Raw genomic sequence first — 22912 nt, 5'->3', positions numbered from 1 at the left:
TAAACCCAAACCACAGAAACCCTATCTTGTGCAACACACTTTGCTCACTGAGCCCTGCTTCGTGCCAATCTAAGAGTAACGGGCGCGGAAAAGAGGCTGGCTGACATGCCAAGCAAACGTGCCCAGAGATTCGTGACTGGGGCTGGCTGTTTAAGGCGGCAAAGCATTGTAACACATGTGTCACAGGGATCAGCACAAGGAGACAGAGGGAGTGGGAGGAGACCAAGCAGGAAACCCCTCCACGTCCTACAGGGACAGGGTGGGTCCTGTGGGGAGCAGTTCATTGCACCAGCTGAGCGCTCTCTGAGCACCTCACATGCTGTCCAGACAGTTCTCGACGAGTGTACTACCATATGCTCTGTCCAGGAACAGGTTAGATTTATCTTCTGCTTTCAAGCTGTAGGTGACAAATCTGAGGAACTGTCACAGATTGAAGTATCACTAGAGGAGGTTTTGGAATTAATTGATAAACTCAACATTAACAAGTCACCGGGACCAGATGGCATTCACCCAAGAGTTCTGAAAGAACTCAAATGTGAAGTTGCGGAACTATTAACTAAGGTTTGTAACCTGTCCTTTAAATCGGCTTCGGTACCCAATGACTGGAAGTTAGCTAATGTAACACCAATATTTAAAAAGGGCTCTAGGGGTGATCCCGGCAATTACAGACCGGTAAGTCTAACGTCGGTACCGGGCAAATTAGTTGAAACAATAGTAAAGAATAAAATTGTCAGACACATAGAAAAACATAAACTCTTGAGCAATAGTCAACATGGTTTCTGTAAAGGGAAATCGTGTCTTACTAATCTATTAGAGTTCTTTGAAGGGGTCAACAAACATGTGGACAAGGGGGATCCGGTGGACATAGTGTACTTAGATTTCCAGAAAGCCTTTGACAAGGTCCCTCACCAAAGGCTCTTACGTAAATTAAGCTGTCATGGGATAAAAGGAAAGGTCCTTTCATGGATTGAGAACTGGTTAATGGACAGGGAACAAAGGGTAGAAATTAATGGTAAATTCTCAGAATGGAGTGGTGTTCCCCAAGGGTCAGTCCTAGGACCAATCCTATTCAATTTATTCATAAATGATCTGGAGATAGGGGTAAACAGTGAGGTGGCAAAGTTTGCAGATGATACTAAACTACTCAAGATAGTTAAGACCATAGCAGATTGTGAAGAACTTCAAAAAGATCTCACAAAACTAAGTGATTGGGCAACAAAATGGCAAATGAAATTTAATGTGGATAAATGTAAAGTAATGCACATTGGAAAAAATAACCCCAACTATACATACAACATGATGGGGGCTAATTTAGCTACAACGAGTCAGGAAAAAGATCTTGGAGTTATCGTGGATAGTTCTCTGAAGATATCCACGCAGTGTGCAGAGGCGGTCAAAAAAGCAAACAGGATGTTAGGAATCATTAAAAAGGGGATAGAGAATAAGACTGAGAATATATTATTGCCCTTATATAAATCCATGGTACGCCCACATCTCGAATACTGTGTACAGATGTGGTCTCCTCACCTCAAAAAAGATATTCTAGCACTAGAAAAGGTTCAGAAAAGAGCAACTAAAATGATTAGGGGTTTAGAGAGGGTCCCATATGAGGAAAGATTAAAGAGGCTAGGACTCTTCAGTTTGGAAAAGAGAAGACTAAGAGGGGACATGATAGAGGTATATAAAATCATGAGTGATGTTGAGAAAGTGGATAAGGAAAAGTTATTTACTTATTCCCATAATACAAGAACTAGGGGTCACCAAATGAAATTAATAGGCAGCAGGTTTAAAACAAATAAAAGGAAGTTCTTCTTCACGCAGCGCACAGTCAACTTGTGGAACTCCTTACCTGAGGAGGTTGTGAAGGCTAGGACTATAACAATGTTTAAAAGGGGACTGGATAAATTCATGGTGGCTAAGTCCATAGATGGCTATTAGCCAGGATGGGTAGGAATGGTGTCCCTGGCCTCTGTTCGTCAGAGGATGGAGATGGATGGCAGGAGAGAGATCACTTGGTCATTGCCTGTTAGGTTCACTCCCTCGGGGGCACCTGGTGTTGGCCACTGTCGGTAGACAGATACTGGGCTAGATGGACCTTTGGTCTGACCCGGTACGGCCTTCCTTATGTTCTTAAGCTCTGAGGCTAGCCCCCACCCTGCCTCCAACTCTCCCAGCACCTCATTTGCAATTTCATTCTCTCTTCTCCCTCATTCACACGCTATCTGAGGTGCTTATATGACTCCCATCCCCACAGCAGCTAAGTGCCTCCCAGTCTTTAAAGTAGGTGTCCTCATAATCCCGCTGTGAGGCAGGGCAGTGCTATTATCCCCATTTTATAGATGGGCAAAAGAACAGGGAGGCTAAGTGGCTTGCTCAAAGGCACATGGGAAGTACGTGGCAGAGCAGGAAATTCAAGCTGGGTTTCCCAAGTCCCGCGAGTGCCCTAACCAGGACTCTTTCTCTAGCACCCTCCTTTGCCCGTCCATCTTCCCCTTAACGCCAGAAATCCAGAGGGTGTAAATCAGCACCGCTTCATCCTCAGCGACACCACTTTAAACCAGCCGAGGATCTGGCCCTATCAGCTAATCCAAGAGACACGCACTCCGTAATGAAAGACCCACTCTTACTTACACCCTGCTCCCCTTTGCCCCATACGGGTCCCCAGAGTACCACAACCCATGCCAATGCACACCTCGCACCCCCCATAAACACACACCTTCCTACTTCTAAACATGGACATCTCCAAACACTATACCACCACCATCAAAGCACTACCAGCACAGCCAGCCGCACGCCCCTTCTTCGCCTGTCTAAGAGCCAGTGCAGCACAGTAGAACCTAAGTGGTTCAAGTACACTCAGGGGATTCAGGTGGGTTATATCCCCTTCACTACCTCTGCATGTGGATCATCCCTGAACAGCAGAATGACCCAGCAGGGAGAGACAGCTGATTGGACCTATGATGCCCTTTCTGACAGTTGATCACTTGTTTGAGGTGTCCCCCGTGGAATGACATTGCGGGGAGGGGATACGCCCTGACAGAGTGAAGCACTTAACCACATGCTCAAACCCCATTGACTTGTGATGGGACTTACACACATGCATTAACACCTTGCTGAACAGGGATGGACTTAAGCAAGTGGTTACATTCATGCACCTGCTTAAGTGCTTTGCTGAATTAAGGCCATTCAGAGTGCCCAACGCTGCATGGAGTACTTGAGACAACATAGAACATGGGGCCACAGGGTATATAAAATACCTGAGGATTTATGCTCTAGCGTATGGTTACAGGCAGCATCTGAGTGTTAGGGAGTACCTGTGACTGAGTTGTGTACCCAAGATAATACTGGGCACAATACCTGGGAGTACCTACCACGCTTATCTATATAAAGATAAATGGATATATAACTTGTGAGTAGATACAAAGTGTCTGTGAATGGACAAAGCTACTGTGGATTCCAGGATCATGGTTCTTCTCTCATTTATTCCGGTGTAAATAATGGGTTGAATCAATGGGGCCACACAGATGCAGGTGGCAGGTAGATCAGTCCCAAGTGGTATTTGTAGGTCAAATGCCTTGTCTGACTTACACTGTTATTACACCTCCTCTGTCACTCCACTGACTTCATCAGAGTTACTCCTGAGTCACATGAGTGTCAGAGCAGAATCAGGCTCATGACATGGCTAGACTGACTATTGCTGTTGAGTTCTAGAGTGTCACAGGTGCAGGTAGTGATTCAAAAGCAATTTTAGAAGCTGGGTCTTTGTTCCAAGTCACTTACATCCGAGTCTGCCTCCCTTAACAATAGCATTTCTATTCTAATGTGCAATATCCTGTGATTATAGGTAGAGCATGTGGCTGTGCAGATGATGCGTTTTAGAGTGGTTGCTTGCTGGCCAGCTCACTCCTAGAATAGGGTTATTGTTCTAGAATAGGAATCCTGAGCCAGAGCTGCCATAAAGAAGATGTCAAGGAGTTAAAGCCAACCGTTGGTTCTACTTTGGAGAAGACAACTGGTCTTGTGGTAAAGGCACTAGACTGGGACTCAGGAGATTCATAGAGTTTAAAGCTAGAAGGGACCATTACATCATCTAGTCTGACCTCCTGTATAACACAGGCCCTTACATTTCACCCAGTTACTCCTCTACGGAGCCCTGTAAGTTGTGTTTGACTAAAGTGTGTCAGGTTAGAAGAAGATTGAGAGATCTGGCTTCAATTCTTGACTCACTTCCTGTGTGACCTGGGTCAACACCCTTAATCTCTCTGTATCTCCATTCCCCATCTGTCAAATGGGGGTAATAAGTCTTCCTTTGCCTTGTCTATTTAGATTGTAAGTTCTCTGGGAGTAGGGACTATCTTTTACAGTGTGTTTGTACACGACTAGCACCATGGGGACTCTAGGCACCAGTGTAATATGAAAAGTAAAAGTAATAACTTTAGCCAATGGGAGTTTTGCCTTTGACTTCAAGGGGTCCAGGAATTTGGCCCTGAAATCTGACCTCTTGGCCACAGTTTTTGTGATTTGGCCAGTTGCTTGGGGCTATCATAATTAGAGCTGGTATAGATAGATAGATAGATAGATAGATAGATAGATAGATAGATATGAATTTCAGAATTTTAACATGAAACAGGACAAAATGTTCTGCCACATTTTCAGCAGAAAATATTTTCCATGCTTTTGAGCAGCTCAAATCATCAAATGCTATCATATAAATAAAGTGAAGATATAAAGGGGTAGGTAGCTTAGAAGATATTGAATACTGATTTGATATTGATACTGAATCAAGCTCATGTGTCCCTGTGTTTTGATTGGTGGAATGTGCAGCCGATGACTGTAGATTTTAAGGGAAGAGAATGTGGGCTAGTGGCCAGAACAGGACCCTGGGAGTTGCATCTACTGGGCTCTATTCCTGGCTCTGTCATTGACTTGCTGTGTGACCTTGGGCAAATCACTTCATCGCTCTAACCTACCTCACAGGGAGTGTTGGGAGAACTGACAAATGTTTGCAAAGAGCTTGGATAAAAATGCTATCCATATTTAAAGTGTTAATATAAGATAACCCTCTGAATCTAAGATCAAACCAGCTGGATGTAAGAGGAGGAGAACATGGAAGGAAGTGTGCAAAGGAAGGAAATACATTTATTCTAATACCCAAAATTTGCCTGGCACTTTCAAATTACAGAGAACACATTTCCTGCTGTGAAGAGTATATAATCTAAAAAAATAGAATGAACAAAAAATCCCATGAAATATTGTCTTGAATTGATGTCATTCTTATTTGTTTAGCATGTAACTGGGAACTGTTATGACTTCTAGGGCACTGCTGGAGGGAAGTTGCCATTGTGTGTTCAGTGCTGTAGCCGTATGTTATAGAGGAGACACACACTGCATGCTCTCTCATGGAGATTTGACTTTTGTTTTCTTTCTTTCTTTCTTTCTTAATCCACCATTGAGAAGTCATGCCAGCCAAGGGCTGCTATATGGAAAAGAATAGCACTGTACAATGGTTTGTAAGACACAACCAAGCCCCTGCTTTGATGATCTCATGAAAAGAACCTGATGTGTTTTCAATGCAGGATATGTGCAGTGCTTTGGTGGAGAGGTACCAAGGGCACATGCACCCATTCTGCCTGACTCTCACTGCTTGCTGACTGACTTGCCCTCTGAACACCATCATTGTGTTATCCCAGTCTGTGGAGACAGGTGCAAATCTGCTCCCGAATCACATTTATATATGTGGCAAGTGAATTTTCATTACAGGCTGGAACAACAGGGAAAGGCTCTTGTCTCTCAACTCTCTATAGAACTGGAAGCCTCTTTGGCATGCACCTGACAGGCTCTGTAAGCAGGGGCAGAGAGCCCATTTTGCCAACGACAAGTGGTTTCCAGTGAGGGGGGTTGCATCACCAGTTTGTCTCATTAGACTGTCATTTAGCCAGTGCTGTTTGCTGCAAACTCATTGTTAGTGCACCTTTTGACTGTGTTTTCTCCCGCTCCTTGTTTTCTGTTTCCTGAGCAACTTTGGGGCCTTGCCCTGATTCACTGAACTCCAAGCGGGTCGTGTCACTCACTGCAGCGTGGATACTGGAGGACCTGATCCGGCTAGGAAATGCAGGGCCCTATCACTAACACTAATCCTTTGCACTTCTATGGTTCCTTTTGCCCAAAGATGTCAGAGCTTTCCTGATGTTAATTCAGACGCACAGCATCTGGGTAAATGGAGGCACTCAGAGGGAAAGGCCTGATCTTCAGATATGTTGAGTACCCACAGCTCTTAACAAAGTCAATGGGGCACTGGTGCTCAGCACTTCTGTAAAACGGGCCTTTAAGTGACTTGGCCAAGTCACACAGTAAATTAGTGCTAGAGCTGAGAATTGAACCCAGGAATCCTGAATCCCATTTTCCGGCTCTAACCACGTAGCAGGAAAGAGAAATTTTCCAACAGCGTGGAAGCAATTTGGAGTGGGTTTTCAGAAGCAATAAAAAATCCAAGGATTGCCATGGTGAGTGACTGAAAATAAGCGCTAGAACCTAAGATGGTGTAATCTAACTTCAGTGCAGATGTGCCAGTGAACCAACCTGGATTTACTCCAACAAAGGATGTGGCCCAAGGATTTTTCCTAGGGATCTTAGCTGGATAATTCTTTGTGCAGGCTGGTTGAACAGCTGAAAGTGAAGACCCAATGTCAATAAGGAGGTGCTGGAGCAAGCGGAAGTGCATAAAGGGCTGTGACTTGAGGAAGACTGAGCAGCAAACTGGATATCGAGGAGGAAGAGGGAGACTGAAGGCCCATAAGGGTTATGTGCACCAAGTACAAGCTTGTTTCTTCTCTATAGGAAAAGGCACAATGGACATGAGTGGAAGATAAGTCAGTGGGAAAAAACAAGCAGGGGAAATCTGCAAAAAGTGCTGGTGCAGTTTTGATCTGCATCTGCATTTATGCTCTCAGGTCAGAGGGCGGGGCTCAGAATAATCCCTCTACGTGGCTCTGATGTGAAGGCACGTGGCATATTGCATTCTGTTCCAGACACCACATGGTTCGGAGAAGAGCAACGAAAAGGACAAGGAGGGTTGGATAAATTGACGTCTGTGGAAGGATTGAAAGTGGAAGACGTGCTGAATGGGGAGGCAGCCAGGTTGCAATATTGGTGGTTTTCTGAACCCCCTGATTTAATTCTAAGCACTATTTGGTGTTTTTTTCTGAACCCCCTGGATTTAATTTTAACCACTGAAGAATCTCAGGATTCATTTTTTAAAAGGAAGTTTCTAGTCCTCATGTTTACCGAGGGAAGCTGGAAAACATGGTCCCTAAAGGCTAAAAAGCCATAAGTTAAATAAAATGAAATCTTAAATCAAAAGCATGTTAAGTACAAAGACCCCGAGATTATTATTATAAAAAATTCATGATTATTAAACTGTTCTCCTGCCATCTGGGGGTCTGATTTGTCATTTTTCAATGCTTTAGGCAGTCAGGACTGAATTAGTGACTACAGGGGCATATAAACATTAAAAAATGTTACCAGGGTATAAACACCAAGGATGGAGAGCAAGTGTTTCCAGGGGTAGAACTAGGCCTGAGAGGCTAAAAGGAAATGGAGGGTATCCTGACATTTAGGTAATGCAATAGTCTCCTAAAGGTAGTGGAGGGTGTCCCATCACTTAAAAACTAAACCTGACATAACCCAAGAAAGGTTCTTGTAGAGGGCAATCCTGCATTGCCTGGGGAAATGCAGTCAAATTGGTCTTTCTTCTATCTCTAAATTTCTATTCTTCCTTCCCCCACACAAATGATAATCAGTGGAGGTTGGACTGCTTTATTAATTCGTGCTTCAGAACGACAATAGGACACCTGGGCTAGCACCTGTCAGAATATGATGCAAATAAGCCCCGCGAATCTAGGCTTGATCAATGCTACCATAATGAAGCCCTAATAGAACTGCTAAGGATTTGAAGGGCATTCATACAAATGGGCCATGCTCTGATATTGACTCAATTGCATTAATTAATGCAGCACAAGAAAGAAAGAAAGAAAGAAAGAAAGAAACATTGCTCACATACACAAAGATCTCCTAATGCTTTGTTGTTGCTGTTTTGTTTTTTAAATGGACAAAAAGGGAGCTTATTATATTTGCAAACAAAGAAATGATGGGATGCTCTGATTTATAGATAGGAGGGGAATTCAGGACCATTGTTGAAAGCTTAAGTTACTGCAGGATTTCCTTCTGTGTTTTCAGAGAAAAGGTTAAAATTTGTTAATAACAGTCACAAGCTGTAAGCAGTTCCAGCATCATGTGATTGATTTTCTGATTGCTTTTAAATGAGGTTTACAGAAACTGCCTAGTGTATATAATGATATGAACTGTTGAACAGTTTTGTAAAGACAAGGCCGAGATGACTGAAGATAACATAAAGTGATCTGACAATGAAGTAATATCTGATTCTTTGCTTCCTGAGTCACAATAGATTTCTTTTTAAACAATTATTTTATCTTTACTTCTGTATTGCTGGCTGAATTTGAACTGGCCTGCGTAGGTGAGGTTTATCTGCCAGCTAGTTAGGGTTTTTTTTTATGCTGCCTGGATATTAACTTGTTATATTATCTACTTCATCTCTCCTATGTTGTTTCTAGAATACTTTTATAACAAGTTGGGAGATGTCCATGGATTAGCAAAAGTCTATTTCTCTTTCCCATTCAGTGTAGAGATGGCAAGGATGAGAAAGCAGTAGGCAGACAGTTTGTATTAAGCACCTCACCTTGGTAACAGGTTCTGGTCTTGGTGAGAAAGGGTATAAGTATATTCTGCTGACTCACCAAAGCAGCTGATTCATTATCTCACCCAGATATAAGAGAGATGGGAGTAGCTCTAGGAGCAGAGAGGATCCAAGATGTGGGTTAAGCAGTTTAGAGGGAAGGAACTGTAGGATTTGCTATACCTAGACAGATGGCTTAAGTTGAGCTTTGTTATCTTACTGATTTCTTTGTTGGCAGTGCTGAAATCCAGGAAGAGGGTGAGTTTTTGACTCTGTGCAGTGTGTGGATTTTAGAGCAGGTAGGGAATGATGTGGAGACCCGTTGGGTGTTGGTTGTGGGGTTGGTTTTTTTTTTTTTTTTTTTTTTTTTGAATGACCATTTGTAACAGATATGGGGCAGACTCTCCTTTCTCACTTAGTTCCAAACCTGTAAATCTAGTGTTACTTCAGGCTTACACTGGTAGGGCTGAAGGGAGAAATGGCTCATTGCATCTGTCTTTGGAAAGTATAAAATAAACCCTTCTAAAAGGGGGAGGGGGAAGATGGACAGGAATGTACAAGCCAGCTGAGAGTACCAGGGGTAAAACACATGCAACACTCCAGCTGACACAAGCTGTGCCCTCTCCCATGAAAAAGTTTATAATAATCTGTGCAGAACATCACTTTAGGATAAACACAATAATGCTATAAATACTTGTACCCATTTCCTGTTGTTTGTATTGCAGCTTGCACAGGGCTTTGAGTCTGGGTGAGGGTGTGACCATGAGCCACATAATGACACACATACTAACCATCCATTCTGCTCCTCTTGCTATTTGCAGCATGGGCTGGAATAAAGGCATTTTAAAAAAAAGTGGATTATTTGCCATTTGGATTGAGGTTCATTCAACAAAACAGGAAATAAATCTTTAATGAACTGAGGTATTTAGGGCAGCAATCCTGCTGGTGCTTACACAGGTGAGTAGTTCCACTGACTTCAGTGGGATGACTCGTGTGAGTAAAGTCAGTCATCACAGATTATTTAGCCTCCAAATTTGGTTTTACCTTTGACTTTAACATATATAATGAAGATTGAACAAAAAATTAATAGTGGGAGGCTGGTCTCTCTGTTCCATTTTTTTTTTTTAGAATACTGCTTTGGGAGAAAAAAGGGACCCATTTTCCTGAGCTGTTTGCAACTGAAATTCAGTAGCATTGGACATTTTTGTTGAGTGGATTTCCTTCCTTTGAGCCAGAAGTGAAAGTGACCAGAAATAATAGTGATATTGAGCAATCTAGTTTTTATCATCCAAGTTCCAGTGGAATGCAAAGAAAATAGATAACTCTATTGCCAGAATCACAATTATTTTAATAATCTCATGGTTTTTTAAGACCATCAGTTGGGGGTTCTTTTTATTAGCCTTCTGGTTTTTTTTAAACTTTAGGGTGTACTTAAATCATGTTTTCAAGCTTTTTTCCCCCCCACATAACCATGAGGTCTAGAAATTTACCTTTTATTATTATTTTTAAATGAAATCTACACTCACATTATCACATGATTCCAGGAACTGAGGCTTCATGAGAAACACCAAATACCACAAAACTCATGATAAAATCATGAGAGTTAGCAGCACTCAGGTTAATCTCAAACTCTTTGATGTTAAAGATCTAAGATGTTAGTAACAAAGGTCGCTTTGCAAATGTGTAAGATAGGAAGGTCACAGTTTGCAATTTAAGACTTGATCCTGCAAAGACTTACCCCTTGACTTCAGTGCTGCTACTTGAATGCCTGAAGTTAAACACATGTGTTAAGTGTTTGCAGGATTGGACCAAAAACAGTGTTTTATGCTGAACAGGAGAAAATTAAAGGCTGGATAACGAATATTTGCCTACTTGAAGAATGGCAGAGATTTGTAGGTCCCAGTTCGGCAAAGCATTGAAGGGTGCACTCAGTTTTAAATGTGGAACCAATCCCATCTCTATTCAGCAAAACAATTAAGCACAATGTTTACATGCTTTGCTGAATCAGGGCCTTGAAAAACAGCTACTTCACTCTATGGGAAAAACTCTTAAATAACAGAACATTGCCAAGATAGCATGAAGCAGCTGTGTTCTGTAATCTAATTCCTATTCTATCAGTAATTATTATTGCTTCCAAATTGTGTGTGAAGAGAAACTGTCCCGTCTATGAAATTAACCAGCTCTTTTTAGCCAATGCATTCTCTGATGTAATCTGACTATGCCTAACAGGAGTGGGTTTGGTATGTTAGTTTTGTGTGAAACTAACGAGGAGGGAGATGAAATGAGAATAACAGGCACAGACAGAAAAAACCCTGATGGATGAAAAAGAAAAGCTTCAGCTAGAGACCTGTGTTTCTGTTCCTAAGTATTCAATGTTCAGTAGCATGCGATATTTATACTAACCAAGTTAATCCAGAGAGGGGTTTTCAAAGGCATAAAAGGCAGTTCAGGCAGGAGTGCCTAATTCCCATTTATGCCTCCTCCAAATGCAATGCATTTGCTACAGTGTGGTCCAGTAGTTAAGACCTTCAGTTGGGATTGGAGAGATGTGGGCTCTAACCCCTGCCTTGCTGAATGATATTGGGCAAGCCATGTGAATGCTGTGCACTTACTTTCCTTATCTGTAAAAACTGGGGTAATGACACTGATCTCTTTTGTAAAGGGCTTTGAGAGCTATGAGTAGAGAGTCCTATATACATGCTAAGTGTTAATATGTGAAATCAAGGAAGTGAAGACTCTTGATGTGCCTAGTCCACAGCAACAGTCACAATTCCTTTAATTGCATCAGAATTGCTTTCTCGGCTATGAATTCTGATATTCCAGGTACTACATCAGGGGTAGGCAACCTATGGCACATGTGCCAAAGGCGGCACACGAGCTGATTTTCAGTGGCACTCACACTGCCCAGGTCCTGGCCACCAGTCTTTGGGGGGGGGGAGCTCTGCATTTTAATTTAATTTTAAATGAAGCTTCTTAAACATTTTAAAAACCTTATTTACTTTACAATAGTTTAATTATATATTATAGACTTACAGAAAGAGACCTTGTTAAAATGTATTACTGGCACGTGAAACCTTAAATTAGAGTGAATAAATGAAGACTCAGCACACCGCTTCTGAAAGGTTGCCGACCCCTGTACTACATCATGGCAGCTGTGAATGACTCACGTGGAAGGAGGGGCTGGGTACTGAGGGCAAAGAGTCTGATAGCATGAAGATATCATGATATGCAACAATGATGGGAGTGGGTACTGCACAAATGCCTAGGGGCTGATCCTGCTACCATGGAAGCTAGTAGGAGATCTGCCCTTTGTCCAAAAAAAAAAAAAAAGAGAGAGTGAGCGAGAGAGATTTAAAGGTTGCTGGCATGTGGCAGAGGAGCGAAGGGCTTAGAGGATATATTTATGGGCTTATTGCATTAGGACTGTGAGAATCCTTGGATCTTGTAGATTCAGACATGGCTGCCCGGGGGAGGGCAAGTGGAGCAATTTTCCCCGGGCCCCCACGAGAATATAGTATTCTAGAGTATTGCAACTTTTTTTTATGGAAGGGGCCCCTGAAATTGCTTTGCCCCGGGCCCCCTGAATCCTCTGGGCGGCCCTGGTTTCAGATTTGGGCTTATTACTGTTTGTTTGTGCTGCAGCAGCTCCTAAACGCTCCAGTCAAGGACTGGGGGCCCCTTGTGCTAGGCGCTGTCCCCTGTCCCGAAGAGCTGACAATCTAAGCCCAAGAGTGGAGACAAGAGGTGAATACCACAAACGCATACGGGGAGTGTGGGGCACAAGGAAACAGCGCAATGAGTATCTGAGGAATGCGATGAGCAGTGCACACATTTTAAACCGCGCTCGAGTTCTAGCCTTTTTTTATGACATGTATGTAGAGAAAAGAACATGCGGCCCAGCTCATGTGTATAGAGAATATTGGGGCAGAGGGGAAGGAGAGAGGGTAAAACAGTAAATGATGCACAATAACCTGTGACCGTCCAATCATGTTACCGCCTTGATTTCAGCTTCAAGGAATGAAAACTTGGCATCTTTACATGAGCAAGATCCATTGGGCTCCAGGATAATTTTTTATCCTGAACTTTGTATATTTTGAAAACTCCCAGAGCTTTGGGGTATGTAATTTAGCACTTCCTTCCTCCACCCTTTGACTGTCTTGTCTAGGTAGGGGGCGGAAGGGACTATCTCTAAGGCCATGTCTACACTACAAAATTGTCAACCTGAGTTGCATCAGTATACATCTGCTGCAGTAATTACATCACTGTATGTGTCTACACCTTCTTCCTTGTGTCGGCGGTGCACGTCCTTACTAGGAGCACTTGTATTGATTGTGCTATCAGTGTGGGGCATTGTGGGATGGCTCCTGAAAGCCAGGAACAGTCATCATAAGCAACGCAATGTGTACACTGACACTGCATCGACCTTCACTCTGCGCTGCTCATGGAGATGGTGTTATTAAGTTGGCAGAGCAGGGCAGTTACGTTGGTGGGTTTGAAATTTCAGTATAGACACTTCCATAGTTAGGTCGGGGCACAGCAGCTTACTTCAACCTAACTGTAGTGTAGACAGGCTTTACTATGTGTTTGCACAGGGCCTAACACAATGGGGCCCCTGAACTCAGTAGAACCTCTAGGTGCTGCAATAATATAGAATTATCCTTTCCTATCTTCTTGAGCAGATCTACAGCAGAGTTCATTTTCCAGTATCTTCTCTGACTCATGGCTGTATTCTGGGAACTGAAGTGGGCTGCTACTGTAACAGCTGCTGTGAGTTCTTTGCCTCCTGTGCTGTCTTGAATAATAATAATCCCTAGGTCTTATCTAGCACTTTTCATTCATAGATCTCAAAGGAGATCTTTACAAAGGAGATCAGTACCATCATCCCCATTTTACAGATGGGACAACTGAGGCACTGGGCGATGCACATTAAAAAACATAATCCCAACTATACATATAAAATGATGGGGTCTAAATTAGCTTTTACCACTCAAGAAAGAGATCCTGGAGTCATTGTGGATAGTTCTCTGACAACAGCCACTCAGTGTGCAGTGGCAGTCAAAAAATCTAACAATGTTAGAGACTATTAGGAAAGGGATAGATAAGACAGAAGATATTATAATACCACTATATGAATCCACAGTACGCCCACACCTTGAGCAATGCATGGAGTTCTGGTCATCCTATCTCAAAAAAGATATATTAGAAATGGAAAAGATACAGAAAAGGGCCACAAAAATAATTGTGTATAGAACAGCTTACGTATGAGAAGAGATTAAAAAGATTGGGACTTTTCAGCCTGGAAAAGAGATGACTAAGGAGGGATATGATAGAGGTCTATAAAATTGTGACTGGTGGGAAGAAAGTGAATAAGGACGTGTTTGTTTATTCCTTCTCATAACACAAGAACCCAGGGTCACCCAATGAAATTAATAGGCAGCAGGTTTAAAACAAACAAAAGGAAGTATTTCTTCACACAGTGCATGGTCAACGTGTGGAACTCCTTGCCAGGGGATGTTGTGAAGGCCAAAACTATAACAGGATTAAAAAAAAAACTAGATAAGTCTGTGGAGGATAGGTTCATCACTGGCTATTAGCCAGGATAGGCAGGGATGCAAAACCATGCTATGGGTGTCCCTAGCCTCTCTTTGCCAGAAGCTGGGAATGGCCAACAGGGGAGGATCACTTAATAATTGTCCTGTTCTGTTCATTCCCTCTGAAGCACCTGGCACTTGCCACTGTCAGCACGCAGGATACTGGGCTAGATGGACCACTGGTGTGACCCATTATGACTGTTCTTATGTGCTTAGGAAGTGACTGACCCAAGGTCACCCTGCAGCAGGCTGGGATTAGAATCCAGGTCTCCTGAGTCCCAGCCTCTGGTCTAGCCAGCCTCGATAGTAACAGTAATAATTATTATAATATTCACATTCCTTATTCAGTCTCAGCAGCATTCTTGGTGCCTTGCAAACCCACAAGGAATTTTCAGATGCGGACAAAACACTTGAGACACCCAGAGGCTGTTTTGAGCCAGTTCCAAAATACTGTGGGGGTGGCCACGGAAAGGTCCATTTCACGGGGATTTGGAGGACAAGGGTGGAGTGTAGGGGCTGCTGTTATTCAGGCTGGCAGGCGAATTGACACTAAGCTGTATTGGTGGCCAGCTGGCTAGACACTGATCAGTGGAATTATTCCCCTCTAATTCAGGCTAGTCTCTGACTGGTACCCAACGGAGCAGACTGCAGCCAGCTTTCTCCTCTAGAGGTTTCCTTTTGTTCTCTTGTGGGACCTGGGCGAATGCTTTGAGCAGGCACTGAACTGCTGCTGTGTTTAAGAGCTGGTCTGCTGCCTCTTCCCACTAATCTGGCAGCCTTCTACAGACCAGCTGTGCTCGCTAGGTTGCCCGGAGACTGGCTCCGCTGTGGGCCCCGATTCCTGGCACTCCAGTCCCTATCTGGGATAATAGCACTGTCCTATTACCCCGGGCTATTGAAAGGATAAATCCATTAAAGCTGGGGAGGCAACTACAACACTATGGCAATGGGGTAGATTATTACTAAGGGCCTAATGCAGAGTATGTGGCAGCCAAAAGAAAGACTCCCCTTGATTTTGATGGGCCTGGAATCAACCTTAACTGCAACTGGTTGAAAACTGCAATTTGCCACCATTATAATGTTCACGCTCAAAACCCAATATTTCGGCAAAGAATTGGAACACAGGTAAAACGTCACCATTTCCAGAAGCAACATGCATAGTTATGCAGTGACATTCCATCTGGTGAGGAGGAAGAGGGGGTAGTTCAGCCATTTTAAAAAAATGTGTATAATCCGGAGAGGAAGCCAAGCATTTTCACAGAAAAAACACTTCCCGGTGGCACAATTCTAGCGTTCTGATGACGGCCAAAATGCCTTTAGTTATCCCCTGAAACTCTTGACAAGATGCTGTTGCTGGTTTGCGACCATGAAAATGGTAACAGTGTGTTTCCTAGAGATGAAAGATGCTCACTGGCAAATTAGAGCCCGATACTTGTAGTCCTTGTATGGGTGACGCTCCCACTTTCTTCAAGGTCCAGCTGAAACAGAAGTTACGAACTTAATGCAAAAATTATTGGGTGATGTTCTCTGGCCTGTTCTATGCCGGGGATCAGACTAGATGATCACAATGGTCTCTTCTGGCCTTGGAATCTACGAATGGGAGTCGGGCAAGTGCAGGGAGTGCCGGATCAGAGCCATCTTCCTCTCTTATGACCCGACCCTCCTACTATTAAAGTCAATAGGGATTGAGGCTGAGATTTTCAAAGGTGCCTAAGAGAGTTAGGCACCCAAGTCCAATGGGATTTAGGTACCTGATTATTTTCTGCTGCTTTAAAATCCCAGCCAAACCAATACACATTTTCTCCAGCCTCATATGTGACTTAATAGTTACTTACCAGGAATTCCGACCTTAGCCGAGGCAAGGCAAATATAGCTGCTTCTCTTTAAGGGTGGCTTGGCTCAGTCAGAACTAGAAGGGGGCCTGTTTTATTGGCCGGTAAAGCTGATTGATTTATTAGAGCAGAAATCTCTTGCTAGCTCCCAGCACAGGTTATTCTCCAAGTGCAAACTCTATTTCACTGCACGCACACACAACACGGCCACAGTGCCTATGTTATGAATAGGCCCCTTTGTTAGCCGGCGAATCGACAAGACAGACTGTTTAGTTCATGTCTGTGCATTAGCGAAGGAGGACTGGGGTCTGCGAGACAGATGTGGCCTTTAATTGCATGGAAATATTAGAAGATCGTTAAGCCGTTTTTGACAGGTTTCCCTCTTGCTGAGGAAGCGGAGCGCTGTTCCAGAAGAGGTGTGGGGAGCAGTCCTGTCCTGCCTGCCCCGTAAAAAGGACCCCATATTAGACTATCACCCCGCTATGGAATAAAACAAAGGGTTTAGCTAGCAGCTCCACTTTCCTACCAGAGCCTCAGAGCTGATGCTGCATCTGAGAAAGAAACCTCCTCAAATTGCATCTGAGAAAGGGCTTTTCAACACTGCTTGGAGGACTAGCCATGTCACAGATAAGATGGGGCATATCAGCTCTGCTGAGAACATGGAGCTGCACCAACTGGCCTGCTTCTTATTTCTATTAGCATGGTCTGAGTCCATGAACCTCTTCAGCAAATACTTGAAAACTTCACAAGCCACTGCCATCAGAGACAGCCCTCCTTTCTAGAGGCAGACCAGACATTGGTCTGAGCAGGACTCCTGGGCTCAGCGTTGGCCTAGCTGCTTTCAGTGATCCTGTTGAAAGCAGCTAGGCCAACGCTGAGCCCACCATCATCATCCTCATTTCATAGTTTTGTAGAGTTCAAGGGTACAAGGAACCATTTAGTCTGACCTCCTCTATATCACAGTACGTTACATGTTACCCAGATACCCCTGTATTGAGACCAAAGGCTTTAGTTAGACCAAAGCATTTCACTCCTCCTCCTCTTCTTCTCCAGATGCCAGTCCTGAGACACGGAGGTTAAGTGCCTCACCGTAGGTCTTGACCGTAATGTGCAATTGTAGCAAGCTAGCTCTGCTAGCTCACATCTAGCTAGCATGGGTAACGACAGCCACAAAGACGTGGCAGCATAGGCTAGCAACCCAAGTATGTACCCAGGGTCCCTGGTAGGCTTGTACTCTGGTTGCTAGCCCAAGCACAAGCCTTTACTGCCGGGTTTTCACTGCGGTCATTAGCTAGATTCAACCTAGCACAGGTGTGCCTGTCTATCTTACGTTCACACCTTCGCCTCGCAGTCAAGACATACCTTAAAGCCATAAATGTGAGTCAGTGTCAGCACGGGGATTTGAACCCAGACGCTCCTGGCTCCTTGCCCTTGCTTGTGCTCGCCTCTCTCGTGCTTTGCCCATAGTGAAAGGTTTGGAAGTGCTTGCCATGAGCTCATTTAAGGTCTCAGGTACTCAGGCCTGCATCACTGTGGATTGGGGAGCAGGGGCTGGGGTGGAAAAATTCATTGGCTATTGCTTGTGCGAAAAACTAGCCGTGAGAAAGGATTTTTTTTGAGAGAGAGAGAGAAAGAGAGATGTGCAATGCAGCAATGAGATGCCATCTATCTGAGCCTCAAATCGGGGCTTTTCTCGGTACAGGGCCGATAAAGCCAACAGGCTCACACATATCACTGTCAACGGTAGCTGATAAGAGGTTTTTTGCAAGTCCGTTGCCCAGCATCCAACCAGAATAGAATTTGGTTTTGTCAAGCAGGCATGCTTGAGGATAACGCTTTGCATTTCCGTGACCTGTTTCTGCCAAGGATCTCAGAGTGCCTCACAATCGTTAAGGATCAGAGCACCCTTGGAAGGAGTGCATAGCACGTACAGGGAAACTGACTCATGGAGACATTAAATGACTTGGCTAAGGTGATGCAGTTGGAAATAGAACCCAGGTCTGCTGATTCCCATACCCCCTGCTCTAACAGTTGGACAGTGGGTGATAGTGGATAGCGGGGAAGAAGCAGACGTGCTATATCTTGATTTTAGTGAGGCATTTAACAGTCCCACAGAACATTCTCATAGCCAAATGTGGTCTAGATGGGGTAATTACTAGAAGGCGGGTGCAAAACTGGTTGAAAGATCATACTCAAACAGTAGTTATCAATGGTTCATTGTCAGACTGGGAGAACGTATCTAGTGGTGTCTCATAGGGGTCAAGCTTTGGTCTGGTGCTATTCAATATTTTCTTTTATGACTTGGCTAATGGAGTGGAGAGTATGCTTAGAAAATTTGCAGATGACGCCAAGCTAGGAGGGGTTACAACCCATTTGGAGAACAGGATTAGAATTCAAAATGACTTTGACAAATTGGAGAATTGGTCTGAAATCAAGAGGATGACATTCAATAAAGACTTCACTTAGGAAGGAAAAATCAAATGCACAGCTACAAAATGGGAAATAACTGGCTGGGTGGTCATACAGCTGGAAAGGGTCTGGGGGTTATAGTGGAGGACAATTTGAATATGAGTCAACAATGTGATGCAGTTGAGAAAAATGCTAATATTATTCTGGAGTGTATTAACAGCAGTGTAGCATGTAAGATATTACAGGTAATTGTCCTGCTCTGCTTGGGCCTGGCGAGGCCTCAGCTGGAGTAGTGTGTTCAGTTCTGGATGTCACACTTTAAGGAAGATGTGGACAAACTGGAGAAAGTGCAGAGGAGAGCAACAAAAATGATAAACGGTTTAGCAAACCTGATCTATGAGGAAAGGTTAAAAACTGGACGTGTTTAGTCTTGAGAAAATTAGACTGAGGAGGGATCTGATAACAGCATTTAAATTATGTTAAGGGACATTAAAAAGAAGATGTTCATCAGTTGTTCTCCATGTCCACTGAAGGTAGAACAAGAAATAAGGGGCTTAATCTGCAGTGAGGGAGATTTAGATTAGATATTAGGAAAAACTTTCTAACTAGAAGGGTAATTAAGCTCTGGAACAGGCTTCCAAGGGAGGTTGTGGAATACCCATCACTGGAGGTTTTTAAGAACAGTCTGGATCAGGGGTGGCCAATCTGAGCCTGAGAAGGAGCCAGAATTCACCAATGTACATTGCCAAAGAGCCTCAGTAATACGTTAGCAACCTCCCATCAGCTCCCCCACCCGCTCCCAGTGCCTCCTGCCCACCGGCAGCCCTGCCAGTCAGTGCCTCTACCTCCCTCCCTGCACCTCCCAATCAGCTGTTTCGTGGTGTGCAGGAGGCTCTGGGCGGGAGGAGCAAGGGCATGGCAGGCTCAGGGGAGGGGGCGGGAAGGGGTGGAGTGGGGAGAGGGCCTGTGGCAGAGCCAGGGGTTGAGCAGTGAGCACCCCCCAGCACACTGGAAAGTTGGCGCCTGTAGCTCCAGCCCCGGAGTTGGTGCCTATACAAGGAGCCGCATATTAACTTCTGAAGAGCCGCATGTGGCTCTGGAGCCACAGGTTGGCCACCCCTGGTCTGGACAGACATTTGTCAGGGATGGTCTAGGTTTACTCGATCTTGCCTCAGTGCAGGAGTCTGGACTAGATGACTTCTCGTGGTCCCTTCCAGCCCTACATGTCTAGGATATTCTTCAACAGACTTCAGAAGAGTTACAGCAGAGGTGGATTCCCAGTCAGTGAGGTCTTGCCTACACGACAAACGTTTTGCCAGTATAACCCCCACTAGTCTATAGATGGTGCTTATGCCGCGAGAAGGAGTTTTTCTGTCATCCCACTAACATCACCTCCCTGCATGACGCTAAGGGCTTGTCCACACTGGTGCTTACTTCGGTGTAACTTGAGTCATGCAGGGAGATGGACAAGCCACCCCCTGAGCGATGTAAGTTACACTGATCTAAGCGCCAGTGAGGACAGCGCTCTGTCAGTGGGAGATGCTCTTCCGCCAACATAGCTACCACTGCTAGGGGACCTCTCTCTTGTCAGCCTAGAACATCTGCATGAGCAGTATTACAGCTGTCATGACTCTAGCATAGACTAGCACTGGTTCTGCCAACAGGAGCACTCTCGTGTCAGCATAGCTTCAGCGGAAGTTTTGACGCAGAGCTAGAGTGTGTGTTTTTTGGTTTTTTTTCACACCACTCACCAACGGCTTCATAGTGTAAACCTGGCCACAGTTAAGGGCCCTAACAACACTTATGTATTTAGCAGGTGCTCATAGACAGCGCTGGATGTCAGAAGCTGTTTTATTGACACAGTGTTTGTCAGGATATGAGGTTCTGTCCTTCCTGGAGGTGCCATGGGAATCTCTGGGCACTCACTAGGAAGTGAGTTAGTCACTTCTATCAATCCCCTTTTGTATTGCAGTGTTGGCTTTGGGTCATAGCCCAAGTCCTAATGTGGGATTTGAACCCCCTAACCTTCTGTCCCACAGAAACCATGAAGCACACTAAGCTATGCTGGTACCTGCCTGTGGCTTGCAGATTAGAACAGTAATGGCTCTTTGTAGAGAAATTAGATCCATCAAAAATCCCTGGGAACTTTCAGTGGTTTAAGCTAGGTTTTCCTGTTCAAATCTCCCAATTGAGATTGACAAAGAAAATATCTTGGTGTAATCCTGCCGAGCTGTTTTGCTTGGAATGCCCTGAGCAGGCTTGCTCACAAAACCGCTGCTTTTCCTATAGGCGTATGCAGAGACAAGCTCCTCAGTGGAACCACAGGGGCTGAGGCAGGCGTGCAAGGAAAACATAGATGAATGCCATCCCAGTTGGGCAGTCACTTTCAGTTGCGCTGCCAAGCTGGGGAGACCAGCTGAGAACTAGACAAGGAGCCAGCAGAGGCCGGGCACGCTGCAGAGGGCATCAATGCAAGGCTTTCATAAACTCCCGTGAAGGGCAGTGCTGACATCAGCCCTTGCCTTCCCTTCTGGAGGAAGGAATGTCCAACTTTGGCTGCCATGATCAGTGGATGAGGGCTAGAAAAGGAGAGGCTGGTGAAAACGCAGAGGATGGGAAACTGTGGGAAACAGGCCATTTTAGCTCATAGGTTTTACTGTTTGTGTCATTGTCGCACCTAGAAAATGTTCCATTGTCAACTGCGCTGCTGGTGGAAGCGACCATTTTGGATTCTCTGTTGACTCCATGAATGGAGAGCACCGGTTCAAGTCAGAAAGGATCATCTGCCGATCATTAAAGGCCATTAGAATTAGACACAGCAATGGAGGCCTACAGGTGTTGAGTAAGAGACAGCCCTGGCACTGTGGAACTCAGTCTAAACAGACAAGACCAACAAAGGGCGGGGGGAGGAAGGAAGGATTGTTATCCCCATTTTACAGATGGACAAGTGTGTCACAAAGAGCTTGAGTAACTCACCCAAGGTCATACAGGAAGTCAGTGGCAGAGCTGGGAAGGGAATGCAGAGCCCGGCCCAGTGCCATCAGTACAAGACCATCCTTTCTCTGAGTCTGTGCAGGAAGCCCACATTCACATGTGCAGACAGGCTCTAGAGGGTGTGAAAACTAGTAGTTGTGCATCTAAGTGCCCATTGGCACATCCAGTTTTAGACATCCACCTATCTATCTGAGATACTGACCTGACCTCACCACCGTGGTATCTGAGCACTTCACAGTACTTAACAGATTTAGCTACACAACACCACTGCGAGGCAGGGCAGTGCTATTGTCCCATTTTACAGACAGGGAACTGAGGCACAGAGAGGCTAAGTGACATACTCAAGGTCACACAGGACATCTGTGGAAGAGCAGGGACTTTTGCAAATTACGGTCCATGTGTAAATATACAGAGAGGAGCAAAAATGATAATGAACCAGAGACTGAGCATGAAAGAGAAATGAGAGAAAAGAATGAAAGCATGAATAAGATCCAAAGAATGAGGGAGAATGAAGAAGAGCAGAGAAAAGGCACCAAATAAAGAGAGGAGCAAGTTCATAATGAAAGCAGGGAATGCAGAATGATGGAGTGATTGAGGAAGAGCAAGTAAGAGACAGAGAAAGCAGGAGCAAAATGTTACCCAATCCAGAAAACAGTCTTCATCTACGGGCTCAATGTGACAGGCCATGGGAGTCAGGTGATGTGATCTGGGTCATAGATCAGTGAGCTCACCATTCACATGCTAGCATATACATTTGATATTTTGCTTTTGTGAGCCCTTTCCATGCTGATCCAGTATCTTAGCTCTTTTCTACACGCACACTTGCACCTAGTTTAGTTAAACCGGATTCGTTTCCCTGGTACAAACCCCAGTGTCGACATCCCTCAATCGGTTTAGAAGTGGCTTGCAGTGATTTAGCTCAAGTTGGGAAGGAGTTGCCCCATGCACGTTTGTGTGTGGATGAACCCTTGCACAGGGTGCACGGGTGTGCTGACAGATACGGTGGTTGCTGTCCAGCCCTTCCCAGGCACATCAGTTCTGCACGTTTCCAGCAGGAATAGGAAGTCAGCGCACTGTGTTGCTAACTGGGCCCATTGGCTGGCTGGTCCCTTTGCCACCTGAGATACTTCGTCAAGGTTAAGGCTCGAACTTTAAAGTGGTCCAAGGGAGTGAGGCACCCAATTCCCATCAAACATGAATGGGCACCTAATTCCTTTAAGCTCTGTCGAAAATCCCAGCCTTAGGGGTTTTCTATCCCATTGAGGAAGTGTTCCTGGTTAGAAGGCAGGGGAGGTCTGTGGAGCTGACATCATTTGAACATGGGCTTGCATGCC

The 22912-nt window shown here is 44.6% G+C and overlaps 1 protein-coding gene across 8 annotated transcripts in view; it reads left to right on the top strand.

Moving 5' to 3' along the window:
- The window catches only part of FLI1 (Fli-1 proto-oncogene, ETS transcription factor), a 114897-nt gene that overhangs the window by 29186 nt on the left and 62799 nt on the right, over positions 1–22912 (top strand). Inside the window, exon 1 of one of the 8 annotated variants that reach the window (XM_044996918.1) lies at positions 8862–9010. The exons of the other annotated variants lie outside the window; for them this stretch is intronic. The gene's annotated coding sequence lies outside the window, so the exon portion shown is untranslated. Of the gene's footprint in view, positions 1–8861; positions 9011–22912 lie in introns of those variants that run through there. 8 annotated transcript variants of the gene reach the window in all.

The sequence above is a fragment of the Mauremys mutica genome, chromosome 22 (assembly GCF_020497125.1).
Source record: "Mauremys mutica isolate MM-2020 ecotype Southern chromosome 22, ASM2049712v1, whole genome shotgun sequence".
NCBI classification, from domain to species: Eukaryota; Metazoa; Chordata; order Testudines; family Geoemydidae; genus Mauremys; species Mauremys mutica.
Note: the sequence above shows the minus strand (reverse complement) of the source record. Positions and strands in the feature narration are given on the sequence as shown.